This window comes from Arvicola amphibius, chromosome 10, assembly GCF_903992535.2.
Source record: "Arvicola amphibius chromosome 10, mArvAmp1.2, whole genome shotgun sequence".
Classification (NCBI taxonomy): domain Eukaryota; kingdom Metazoa; phylum Chordata; class Mammalia; order Rodentia; family Cricetidae; genus Arvicola; species Arvicola amphibius.
Window position 1 is genome coordinate 79,776,182 of NC_052056.1, and position 13,539 is coordinate 79,789,720.

Genomic DNA, 13,539 nt, shown 5'->3' on the forward strand with positions numbered 1-13,539 from the left:
CAGCTTTGCTTCTGTCCAGGTATTGTTCTAGAGCCCCGACCTGAGACTCCTTCAGATCCGACTCAATGCTGCCTGGAAAAGAGTGAGTTCACCTTCTAAATCCTCCATACGAAGACTATGGAAACCCAGAATATGCCACCACCGTGCACGAAATCTTTTTTAAAATATAAAAAGTCGGGCCAGGCAGTGGTAGTGCATACCTTTAATCCCAGCCCTTAGGAGGCAGAGACAAGTGGATCTCTGAGTTCAAGGCCAGCCTAATCTACAAGTTGCACAGAGAAACCCTGTCTCAGAAAACCAAAAAAGTCAAGGTCAAGTATGTCTAATTCCCAGCCCCACCGTATGATAGGAGCCTACAGGACCCTCCAGCAGCAGGGATACCGTACTGAAGCACTAGTGCCTTGGTCTATCAGTCTCCCTGTACCACCCAGGTGTATGTAGCCCTGGCTGTCCTGGAACTTGCTCTGTAGAGCAGGCTGGCCTCAAACTCAGAGATCTGCCGGCCCCTGCCTCCTGAGTGCTGGGATTAAAGGTGTGCACCACCCCCGGCCCATCAGATAATACTGGTTAGATCTATAGAACAAGGCTTCCTCATCACCTGAAAACTGGCCTGTGTTACCTCTGTTAATGATGACTCAGAGGTTAAGGCACTGGCTGCTCTTCCAGAGGTCATGAGTTCAATTCCCAGCAACCACATGGTGGCTCACAACCATCTGTACTGAGACCTGGTGTGCTCTTCTGGCATAGAGGCATACATGCAGGCAGAACACTTTATACATAATAAATAAATTAATCTTAAAAAAAGAAGAGCCGGGCGGTGGTGGTGGTGCACACCTTTAATCCCAGCACTAGGGAGGCAGAGGCAGGTGGATCTTTGTGAGTTCGAGGCCAGCCTGGTCTACAAGAGCTAGTTCCAGGGCAGGCTCCAAAGCTACAGAGAAACCCTGTCTCAAAAAGCAAAAAAAAAAAAAAAGAAAAAAGAAAAAAGAAAAAAAGAAGAAGAATGCTTATTATCCAGAGACCCCTGAATGGGGTGAGAAGGGCCATGGGCTCCCTTCTGGGGCAGAGCAGATCCCAGAGAAAAATCTGAAAGTGGAGAGTCAGCCGAAACTCTCAGGAGGCCATTGGGAAATGCTTCAACAGAGAGCAACGAAACTGACTTACCTCCTTTGGGCAAAGGTTCAGCCTCTCAGCTGGAGCCATCGGAAGTGTCCCTTAGAGTCAGCTGTGGCGAGACACACAAGCTCGGCCCACTCATTTTCTGATTCCTTTCCACTCAGGCAGAAGTACCCTGCCTGAAACAGTCTCCCAGCCTCCTGCAACACTATGCCACACTCCCCCACCTCCCCCACGCACCTGTTCTTGGTGGGGGAGAAAAAAGAAAAAAAAATCTAAGATCCTCTTCTAAGCCCAGGCCTCCAGAAAACAGTTTCTTTCCCAGGCCGCTAAGAATCAACACTAACTGGCTTGGATCCCAGGGCCAAGTGCAGGACACAGGACTCCACAGGAAGGCCCAAAGGCCTCGGTCTTCCCCTCATCCAACACATTGATCTCCAATTAAGTAGGAACCTGCCTGGACTGGGGGCTGCCAGGACTGGAGCTGCTGCAGAAGTGGAGGCTCCACACTGAAGCCTAGAACCTCTCCAGAGTATCCACGTCAGATCATGCCTGCTCCCAACCATGCACTTTCTCTTTGGCAGGACTCCTGGTCCTATGTGGCTGCAGAAATACTAAAGTTTGTTCTTTTTCTTCCTCTGAAAGCTGGCTGCTTCCCTCCACCTACCCACCCCCTCTGTTGATATCTGCCTCTTAGAGTTATAAAGTAGAATATTCTAGGATTTTAAAAAATGTTTCAAACATTGATGTGTGTGTATATGAGAGAGAACAAGTAGACGCAAGCCACAGTGTCATGTGACGTTCAGAGGACAACTTGCAAGAGTCAGTTCTGAGGTAGTGTGTCTTTCTGCTGCTGAGCTGTGTGCTCAAGGCTAGCTAGCCTGCAGAACATATCTAGGTGGGTTTACTGTCTGTGCCTCCCTTCCTATAGGAGGCTGGGCTACAGATGTAACCACTGCATCTGGCTTTTTATGTAAGTCCCAGTTCTGTGGCTTTCAAAAACATTTCAAAAGGTTAAAGAAAGAAAGGGAGGGGCTGGAGAGATGGCTCAGTAGTTAAGAGCATTGCCTGCTCTTCCAAAGGTTCTGAGTTCAATTCCCGGCAACCACATGGTGGCTCACAACCATCTGTAATGAGGTCTGGTGCCCTCTTCCGGCCTGCAGACATACACACAGACAGAATATTGTATACATAATAAATAAATTAACATTTAAAAAAAAAAGAAAGGGAGAAAGAGAGAGAAAGGAAAAAGAAAAAGAAAAAAAGAGACTGGAGAGACGGCTCACTGGTTAAGAACACTGGCTGCTCTTCCGGAGGACCGAGTTCAATTCCCAGCACCTACATGGCAGCTCACAACCATCTATAACTCCATTTGCAAGGAATCTAACACCCTCACACAGACATACATGCAGGCAGAACACCAAACACACATAAAGCAAAAATCTGCTTTAATCCCAGAATTTGGGAGGCAGAGGCAGGTGAATCTGAGTTCATGGTCAGTCTGGTCTATAGAGTGCGCTCCAGGATAAACACAGAGAAATCCTGTATCAAAAAACAAACAAACAAAAACAAACAAAAAAACAACAAAAGATGAGAAAAGAAACCTAGGGCAAGTAAGACGGCTTAGCAGATAGGGTGCTTGCTGCCAAGCCAACAACCTGAGAGAAGTGATTCCTGCAGATTGTTGTCTAACCTCCATAAGTTTGCCATGAATGTGTGCATACGTGTGTGTGTGTGCATGTATGTGTCCATGTGGTGCCATGGCTCCTATGTGAAGGTCAGAGAGCAACCTTGAGTTGGTTCTCTCCTTTCATCATGTGGGACCCAGGCATCCAACTCAGGTGGTCAGACTTGGCAGCAAGCCCTTTACCAGTGAGCCGTCTCACTTCCCTATTGTTTTATTATTACTATTTTTTTTTTTTTTAGTTTTTCGAGACAGAGTTTCTCTGTGGCTTTGGAGCCTGTCCTGGAGCTAGCTCTTGTAGACCAGGCTGGCCTCGAACTCACAGAGATCCGCCTGCCTCTGCCTCCCGAGTGCTGGGATTAAAGGCGTGCGCCACCACCGCCCGGCTTATTACTACTATTAAAGAACAGACAGAGACCTAGACAACAATGAGGACCCTAAGAGAGACATACATGGATCTAGATGGGAAGCAGAAAAAGATAAGATCTCCTGAGTAAATTGGGGACCATGGGAGAAGGTTGAAGGGGAGGGGAAAAGCAGGAAGGGGAGCAGGGAAAAATGTATTGCTCAATAAAAATCAATTAAAAAAGAAAGAACAGACACCAAGTTCCCCCTTCCCATCACCTTTGTGTGACTTCAAGAAAACCATTTCCTCAATTTCCTCACTGATAATGTTCAAGGAAGGGACATGGTTGATGCTAAGGGACCTACAATGGGTTCCCGTTAGTGTGTGTGACACAGAAAAGTCTAGAACATCCCTAGGCCAGCCCGTCTTCCAGCACTGGTCACCTTGTTAGACAGTCCAGCAGACAGACCAAATCAATCCTGCCTTCCAACCTTGTGTTTGCCCGAAGTCTCAATTGGAAGCTACTCCTGACCTCTTTGGGTGCTGAACTGTCCCTGGACAGCCCCATCAGGTCAGCACCACCACCCCATTACAAACACTGGGAAACAGGAAGGGACTTGGCCAGCCTGGGCTCCTGTCACTAGGCTGGGAAATGACCAGGCAATCAATGATCAGCCTCACAGGAATCCTAAATCTGGACTCAAGCCATTGGGTGGCTGTGCAGATGCTCGAAGGCTTCTAGGCTGTTGGGGCTGGGCACCTTCCTGCTCCTCAGCAGCCAGTGAAAACAAGGACTGAGTACTGGTCAGAAAAGCAGCTGAGGAACAGCTCTGGCCTGGGTGGAGGTAGGCTGTTCCCAACTGTCTGCAAGATTACCAGCTGGTAAAGAACAAAGAGATACACCACACCTCCCTCATGAGTTAATCCAAATGTGCCTGTCAATCACCTACAGTTTGACAGCACCCCTCAGGAATGCCTTCTTTCTCTTCTATGGACTTTTAATAGTTTAGGGGCCTGGCGTGGTGGGACATGGCTTTAATCCCAGAATGGCAGAGGCAGAGGAAGGTGGATCTTTGTGAGTTTGAAGCCAGCATGGTCTACATAGTGAGCTCCAGTGTAAAATGCCAAGTCTGCTCTGTGCTCAACGGTTTGGTCTGCGAGCCGAGAACTAGGCTGGAGATTTAAACACACACACACACACACACACACACACAGAGAGAGAGAGAGAGAGAGAGAGAGAGAGAGAGAGAGAGAGAGAGAGAGAGAGGGAGGGAAGGGAGAGGGAGAGGGCGAGGGAGAGGGAGAGGGAGAGGGAGAGAGAGAGAGAGAGAGAGAGAGAGAGAGAGAGAGAGAGAGAGAGAGAGAGAGAGAGAGAGACGGGGACACGGGTCATCCTTGATACAAGAATGCCAACTTTATTGTGCTCCAGGGAAGCTTATATAGGGACCCTTAACTGAGAACCATGTCCCAGCTCTTGGGATTTCCAGCTGTAAAACCCACCAGAATTCACTCCCCTGCCAACAGGAATTCATGAGGGCCTCTTGCTCAGAGCAGCTGCAGGCACAGGTAAACAAGTTGTTTTGCTCAGTTCACTCCAGCAGGCAAAGGGTCTGAGGCAGGCAGAGAAAGTCAAGGGGCCAGGAGTGTGCAGCCCCCAACATTCCAGCCAAGGCTACTTAGAGAGACGCTGTCTCAACAACAATGCTGGGCTGTGGTGGCACATGCTTTTAATTTCAGGACTCAGGAGGCAGAGGCAGGCAGATGTCGTTTAGTTTGAGGCCAGCCTGGTCTACAGAGCGAGTTCTAGGACAGCCAGGGCTGTTACACAGAGAAATCGTGTCTCAAAAGAGTAAATATATGCTCATATGTGTATATCTATATGTGTGTGTATGTCTATATTTGTATTTATTGTGTGGGGCCAATATATGTTCATGCCAGGGCCCGTGTATAGTGGTCAGAGGCAACTCATCACAGTGGGTTCTCTCCTACTGTGTTTGATCCCAGGAATCAGACTCTGGTGTCCTTTGCTCTTTGGACTTTGAGAGTCCAGGTAGGAAATGGAGAAGCTCTTGGGATCTTGGCAGCACTTCTAGACAGACTGCCTTCCTTTTCACCTCCCCACCTGCTCCCAGCGATGGACGTCAGGGAGCCATTTCCATCTTTTTATCATGTTTCTGTGTGGCTGGAGACAAGGCTCAGGGGTTAGGAATATTTGCTGCGTGTGCAGAGAACTGGGTTTGGTTCCCAGCACTTATATCCAGTGGCTTACAACTGCCCTTACCTCCAGTTCCTGGGGAGCCAACATTCCCTTCCGGCCTCTATGGGCACCTGCCCGCGTGTGAACATACCCAAACACAAATTCCTGTTTGTTTGTTTTCAAGACAGGGTTTCTCTGTGTGGCCCTGACTACTCTGGAACTAGCTCTGCAGGCCAGGCCGGCCTCGAACTCACAGAGATCTGCTTGCCTCTGCCTTCCAAGTGCTGAGATAAAAGGCATGTGCCACCACAGCCTGACCTGGGGCTCAATATTTAGATATTAACTTGAGCTACAATCCATGCATTTCTTTAGGCAAGACTCACAGGCCCTGTCTGCAAAACATATCCTTGTATTTATTTTTAGTCATCAAAACTCTGTATAGGCAATTATTATTATTGTCAAATTAGACAGTACAGCTTAGGGAGGGGTCATCTTGACAATCCACAGGTAAAAATGCCCAGTAGAATGGGATGTTTCCAAGAGATAAACACACTATATTACAGGCAGTGGAGATCTCCCCTTGTCCACTCACACCATGCTAGACACCAGAGAAAGAGAGCTGCAGCAGACATGTAAAGGCACAGCAGAAACAAAAGACGTTCCAGGGTCTGCAGTCCTGTTCCCTTGCCTAAACAAGATTGGCCCGTCAGAGGAGTCCTTTCTGGGGGGCTGACACCTGGAACTTCAACTGCACCTTGCTGCTCCTATGGCATGGCCAAAAATGGCACTGGGGCTAAGGTGTGCGCCACCACTATCTGGCAACAAATACCTATTTTTTAATCTTAAAAATTTTAGCTGGGCGGTGGTGGCACACACCTTTAATCCCAGCATTCAGGAGGCAGAGGCAGGTGGATCTCTGTGAGATCAAGGCCAGCCTGGTCTACAGAGTGAGTTCCAGAACAGCCAGGGCTATTACACAGAAACTCTGTCTCCAGAAAAAAGAAGGAGGAGAAAGGAAAGAAGGAAGAAAAGAAGGGAAAAAGAGGAAAGAAAGAGACACTAAGGTCTTGTCCTTTGCTGTCATTTCATTTGTTTGTGTGTGCACGCATGCACAAGCACATACATGCCATGGATGACGTGTAGAGGCCAGAAGACAACTTGCAGAATTGATTCTTTTTCCAACCATATGAGTCCTGGGGATCGAACTCGTGTCATCAGGCTTGGCAGCAAGAACCTTTAACCCACTAAGCCATCTTGCTGACCCTTTACCATCATTCATGGACAAAGATGCCAACCTCCTCATGAATCCTGCAATCCATTGTCTCCCAGGCTGTCACCAGCCTCTTGCAGACTGCTGAAAGACAGGCCTGCTGCCATCACTCTGGTTGTACTGGGTCGTGCCCTCCACTCCCCACTGTGACTTTTTTCCCCCTCTGCTTCCAGATAGGGTCTTGCATCATAGCCCAGGCTGCCTTTAAACTCCTGATTGTCCTGTTGGCTTCCCAAGTGCTAGGATTATAGTTGTATACTACCATGCCTGCTCCCACTGTGATTGAACACCAGTTCGATGCTGTCGGCTCCTTTCTCCTCCCTCTAGCCTAGGCCTTCCATGGCACAGGACTGTCTTACTGGACATCTCTATTGACATGGGCTACACACACCCCACCTTTCATTCTCCCCCCACAAAACCAGATAGACTGTGGCTCCATGTCTGGAAGAGGAGGTAGAGACAAATAGCTACATTGTTCCCAAGTTCCTGAGGCCAAGGCTGGTGGGTCCATTAAGGAGCTGGAGCTGGGGCTCTGAGGGAGGAGATACCTGAAAGCTGCCAGTGTGTGCAGCCCACCCCCACCCCATTGTTGGCAAGGCAGGATCTTGATACTTGGCCCAAGTTAGCATTGAACTCACTCTACTTAGTATGGTATACATGTAGCCCAGGTTGGCCTGTAACTCAAAAACTCCTATCTCTGAGTGCTGGGATTATAGGTGTGTACTGTGTGGTTTTGTGTGTGCCAATTTGACACAATCTAGAGTTGAGGAAGAAGCCTCAGCTGAGGAAATGCCTCCTGAGATCCAGTTGTATTTTCTCATTTAGTGATCAATGGGAGAGGACCCAGCCCATTGTGGGTGGGGCCATCCCCGGGCTGGTGATCCTGGGTACTAATTATAAGAAACTAGGCTGAGCAAGCCATGTGAAGCAAGCAGTAAACAGTACCTGTTAGGATTCCCGCATTCTAATAGCCCTGCCCCTCTGGGGCCACAGCCTCTGCCACAGCTTGCATGTTCCTGCTGCCTGTCTCCTCTCCTCCCCTGTTGCCTCCACCCAAACCACCTCCTGGACAGTTGAAGCTGTGTTTTGGGACACCCTGTGCTCAGAGTCGCTCAGAGTCACCGTCATATTTCCAAGGCCACCAGTGGCACAGAAGTGAGATGCACACCAGCGGCGGTATAGTAGCGGCACAGTAGCCAGACACACACCAACGGCACAGTGGAGAGATGCACACCCAGGTCCTCCATCGCTGCTCCCCAGGGAGACTCAGCGCACAGTCCCGGAGCAGATCAGTCGGTGAACTGTCCCACCTCTACAGATCTGTGCCCACTGAAGAGGACTGCCTGAGCTCTCAGGAGGTGGCCCTGGTCAACTCCTGGCCCCAGGGCAGGAGTAAGGAGCCTCAGTGACTGCTGGTCGACCTTCCCCTTTTCCCTGCCTCTCCCTAATAAACTCCTACATGGGTTTGTGAAGCTCTGTGGTTTGCTTCTCATAGCTGCAGAAACAACAGCAGCCCTCCATGTCCTCTGCATCAGCTCCTGCCTCCTGGTTCCTGCCCTGTTTGAGTTCCTGTCCTGACTTCCTTCAGGGATGAACAGCATAAGTATAAGCCTAGTAAACCCTTTCCTCCCCAACTTGCTCTTTGGTCATGGTGTTTTGTTGCAGCCATAGAAGTCCTAAGACAAGGTGCTTTTTATTTAATGCCCCTTTTTTGTTTGTTTGAACTTTACTGATGTGGCAATACCAGTTTCCCAGTACAGGAGCGACATTCCAATTGTCACTTGGTTCCACCTTTCTGCTTGACCCTAAGCTCTATGGATACATCATGTCCAGTGCCAGATATCATCCTGGCCAACTCTACTCAGCAGGTACTACTGTCATATCCATAGACGAGGAAACTGAGGCACAGAAAGGTGAAGCCACTTGCCCAGTGGGTCACCCGCAGACTGAGCCTTGAGCTTCTGTCTCCTCCATCTTATATTCCCCTTTAGTCCTGGGATTAAAGGTGTGTGATTCCCTAGGACTAGAATTAAAGGTGTGAGCCACCACCACTTGGATCTGTTTCTGCGTTGATCTTGTGTAGCCAGGGTAGTCTTGAACCCACAGAGATCCTTCTGCCTCTGTCTCCCAAATCTTGGGATTAAAGTGTGTGCCACCACTGCCTGGCCCAGGCAAGCTTTATTTATTAAAACATCAATAAAATATCACTATAACAAAGGGATTATATGCAGCTGGTAAATCATATCTGTCGAGAGCAATCAGCATGTTCTAATCCCTGGACACAAAGTTCCAGGAAAGACAAAGTCCTGCCCAGTGACTGCCACATTGGTCAGAATGGAAGCCTAGAGCTATTTTTGTCATTGCTTAAGGGGAGCAGTCCACAAGTACACACACACATACACGCACCCCTTCCATTTCCACTAGTATATCTGGAACCGGGTTATATAAAGAAATCTCCACACTAATTACTACATAATGCACTTTGAGTGTGTTCTCCTCTAACCCTCTTCCCAAATTCTCCACCATCACTATCACACTTTGTCCCCTATACACTGTCACCTCGATTTCCAGGTCATATAAGCACGCAGTATTTTATGTATCTATATAAGAGTCTAGGAAAGTGCAGTATTTGTCTTTCTGGGACAGTTTTGTTCTCTACGGCAAATTTCATTGTGTGTATGTATCACGTTTCTCTTTGACCCATTCCTCTGGTAGCTGTTGTGACCAAGGTGCCAGTGAGTCTGCTGAGTACGTGTGACCTGCTGGCTGAATCCTTTGGGTTAACAGGAGCACCAGAGTGGGGTCTGTTTATTTGCTTTGGTGTGGCTCTTTACAAGAGGTATTTTATCTTTATTCATGAGTCCATGTCGGGGTCCGTTCAACTGTGAGTGCAGAAGGGGCCAGCAGATCCCTGGAGCCAGACTGACTGGGTGGGTGCTGCCTGCTGTGGATGCTACGGTAGAACTCAGGTCACTTTGCTGCTAGGAGCAGTAAGTGTGCTCGTAACCCCAGAGCCACCTCCACGGTCCCTATGTTGGAGCCAGAGAGGATCTTATAAATAGCTGAGGATGACCTTGAACTCCTGAACCTGCTGTCTCCACCTGCAAATGCTGGGGACCTTTGCCACCCCAACCCGGTGTTTGTTTTTAGTTGCATTTATTCAGTGTGTAGCCGGGCGGTGGTGGCGCATGCCTTTAATCCCAGCACTCGGGAGGCAGAGGCAGGCGGATCTCTGTGAGTTCGAGACCAGCCTGGTCTACAAGAGCTAGCTCCAGGACAGGCTCTAAAGCTGCAGAGAAACCCTGTCTTGAAAAACCAAAAAAAAAAAAAAAAAAAAACCAAAAAAAAAAAAAACCCAATTTATTCAGTGTGTATGCAAATCCCACTGTGTGCTGCAGAAGTCAGAGAACGACTTTTTAGTTCTCCCACTATGGTTCTGGGGATCAAAGGCACATATTGGACTTGCTGACAGGCATCTTTACCTTTATCTGAACCCTCTGCCTGCTAGTGCTGTTTGTGGTTGTTTTGTTGTATTTGAGACAGGGTCCTCACTATGTAGCTCTGGCTGTCCTGAAACTCAGGCCACAGACCAGGCTGGCCTTGAACTCGCAAAGATCCACATGCCTCTCCCTCTGGAGTCTTGGGATTAAAGGTGTGCACCACCACTGCTAGGCTCTGTTTCTCTTGCCCAGAACTGGTCTCCAAATCCTGGGTCCATGTGATTGTCCTGGCAAGGATGCTGAGACCACAGGCATGTTAGCTGTGTGCTCGCCACAGGAGTCCTCATGATTGCTGGTCAGTCTGAACACCTGGGGCTACTACAGCCATTTTCGTGAGCCTCCCAGTCACCCTCCCTCACGTTCGGGACCCACATGGAGCTCTGGCAGAGAGAAAGGCTCATTCCAGGCTTAGTCACTGCTAGGGCTGGCTGGGGCTGAGTGCAAGTAACTTCCGCGTGGGAGCAGGGGAATGCCTGAATGAAGGAGGCAGGAAAAGCGGAGGGAGACTGGCGAGGCATGGAGGCTCCAGGAGCTGGGGGCGAGGAGCTGCGACAGGCAGGGAAACAGCTTCCGAGGAAGGCCTGCTAAATTTAACTCTCGGTTAAACCCCGGCTTCATTCCGAGTGTATGTTTACCAGAAGTCGAGGGAGAAGATGAATGGGGATTCATTTCTGACTCAGAGCCCTGTTGTGCTCTCTCTGCCCTGGAAATTTTGTAACATTGTGCCTCTTTTTGTCACCCAGTCTTAGCAGAAAGGTTGACTATTTCATAATGAAAGTCAAGCATTAAACGGAAGGGTCTTGTTTTCAAAATTAAAGTCAAATGCACAAGCCGGGCGATGGTGGCGCACGCCTTTAATCCCAGCACTCGGGAGGCAGAGGCAGGCGGATCTCTGTGAGTTCGAGACCAGCCTGGTCTACAAGAGCTAGTTCCAGGATAGGCTTCAAAGCCGCAGAGAAACCGTCTCGAAAAACAAAAAACAAAAAACAAAACAAAACAAAAAAAGTCAAATGCACAGAGTATATAAATAATCATTTTATTTTATTTTACAGATAGAGTCTTGCTGTGTAGCCAAATGGCTTTAAATTCTAGGCATCCTCCTGCCTCAGTCTCTGAGTGTTGGGATCACAGGCATTCACCACCATGTTGGTTGCATTTTAACCTCTTGAGCTGAGGGTCTCTTGTAGCTCAGGCTGGCCTCAAACTCTGTATGTAGCCCAGGATGACTTTGAACATTCACTACCATGCCTGATTGATGTGGTACTTTAGGTAGACCCCAGGGCTTTACCAAATGAGCCACACCCTCAGCCACATCCTAACCACATTAGAGTGACTATTTTGTGGCATTTAGAATACTTCATCGTGTAACCACTGCCCTCTACTTTCAGAATGTCTCCTAAGTGGAAGCCAGCACTTCCCATTCTCTCCAAACCCAGGATCAAACACAGCCTCGGAGTCCCTGTGAGCCTCTCCTTCTGGGCATGGCATTTAAATGAACTTCCGGAACATGTGACTTGTGGTGTCTACCCCATTCTGAACCCCACTCAGGACAGGTATATGTTAATGTTTCTTTGTGTGTTTTGTTTGGTTGGTTGGGCAGTTGGTTTCTTTTTTGAGACAGTATTTCTCTTTTTATCCCTGGCTGTTTGGAATTCTCTCTGTAGACCAGGCTGGCCTCAAACTCACAGTGATCTGCCTGCCTCTGCCTTTGAGTACTGGGATTAAAGTCGTGTGCCACCACCGCATGGCTTGACTTTCTTTATATGTTATTCTATAGCGTTGCCAGTCCCAGTTGGTTTCTGCCTCACCTGCTGACAGGCATTTGAGAGCCCTGTGAACAAGCACACGTGGGTTACGCTGCACGTCCACTGTCAGCTTGGGACAGGGATGATAGTGTCTAGGAGTTAAATTTAGAATTACCATGGCAAAAAACAAATTCAACACTGGGTGTGGCCGTGCAGTCTTTATCCCAGCACTCAGGAGGCAGAGGTGGGTGGACCTCTAAGTTTGAGGTCAGCCTGGTCTACAAAGCAAGTTCCAAGATGGCCAGGACTGTTACACAGAGAAATCCTGTCTCAAAAATCAAAAACAAGCTGGGCGGTGGTGGCGCACGCCTTTAATCCCAGCACTCGGGAGGCAGAGGCAGGCGGATCTCTGTGAGTTCGAGACTAGCCTGGTCTACAAGAGCTAGCTCCAGGACAGGCTCTAAAAGCTGCAGAGAAACCCTGTCTCGAAAAAAAAAAATCAAAAACAAAATAAAAGAAAAACAACAACCAAAATAAAAAATAGGGACAAATAACTTCTCGTCACACCCTAATCACTGCTTGGTGCCACCACCTTCGCTGACCTTACACAGCTGCCTCTTGGCACCTCCTGCACACTGTCCCCACACTGGGGTGGGGTCACGACTCTGCCTTTTCTGACACTGCAGGGATGGACTTGGTGAGACTGCCTCTACATGTATGGGTTTGAGAAGGTTCCAGATCTGAAACTGAACACCTCCAGATCCAGTAGGCTGACCCGGGTGGAAAAACCATGCCTCATCTCCCCCAGCCCCCTATGCCTCACCTTCCCCTGTCCTCTATTGCCCCCCCCCCGCTTCTGTAACCTTAAGTTCTCCTCAAAAATCCAGGGGAAAAGACAGTTATGATTTGACTAGAGTAGAATAGGACTCAGAGCGATGAGCTTCACATTCATGAGCATCTTCTATTTTTGTTTATTTATTATTTTGTATAGTATTTTTAATTTTTATTTTTTTTATTTTTTTTTATTTTTATTTTTTTTGGCTTTTTCGAGACAGGGTTTCTCTGCAGCTTTTTTAGAGCCTGTCCTGGAACTAGCTCTTGTAGACCAGGCTGGCCTCGAACTCACAGAGATCTGCCTGCCTCTGCCTCCCGAGTGCTGGGATTAAAGGCGTGCGCCACCACTGCCCGGCTTAATTTTTATTTATACTTAATAATAAGTATTTTTATTTATTTGGCTGTCCTGAAACTTGCTCTGTAGGCCAGGCTGGCCTTGAATTCATGGAGATCAACCTGCCTCTGCCTCCCAAGTGCTGGCATTATAGGTACACACTCAATTTTTTTATATTTATTTTTAATTATGCATATGTATTTATGTATGTATGTATGCATAAGTCTGTGGGCCTATGAAGGTCAGAGGCACTGGACCCCTTGAACTAGGGACACAGACGGTTGTGAGCCACCCATGTAGGTGCTAGGAACCTCACTTGGATGCTCCACTAGAAGCCTAGTGTTGTTAAGAGTTGTGCCATTGCTCTAGCCCACATTCAGCTCTCTGCTGAATCTCTATGTTGAGTTAAGGTCAGAGACAGACCAAACAGCTCCTAGAGATAGGGATTCATGCTGCGATCCCATTAATTTGTAGCCATCCCCAACTATATAGCAACCATTAGGCTAGTCAGGA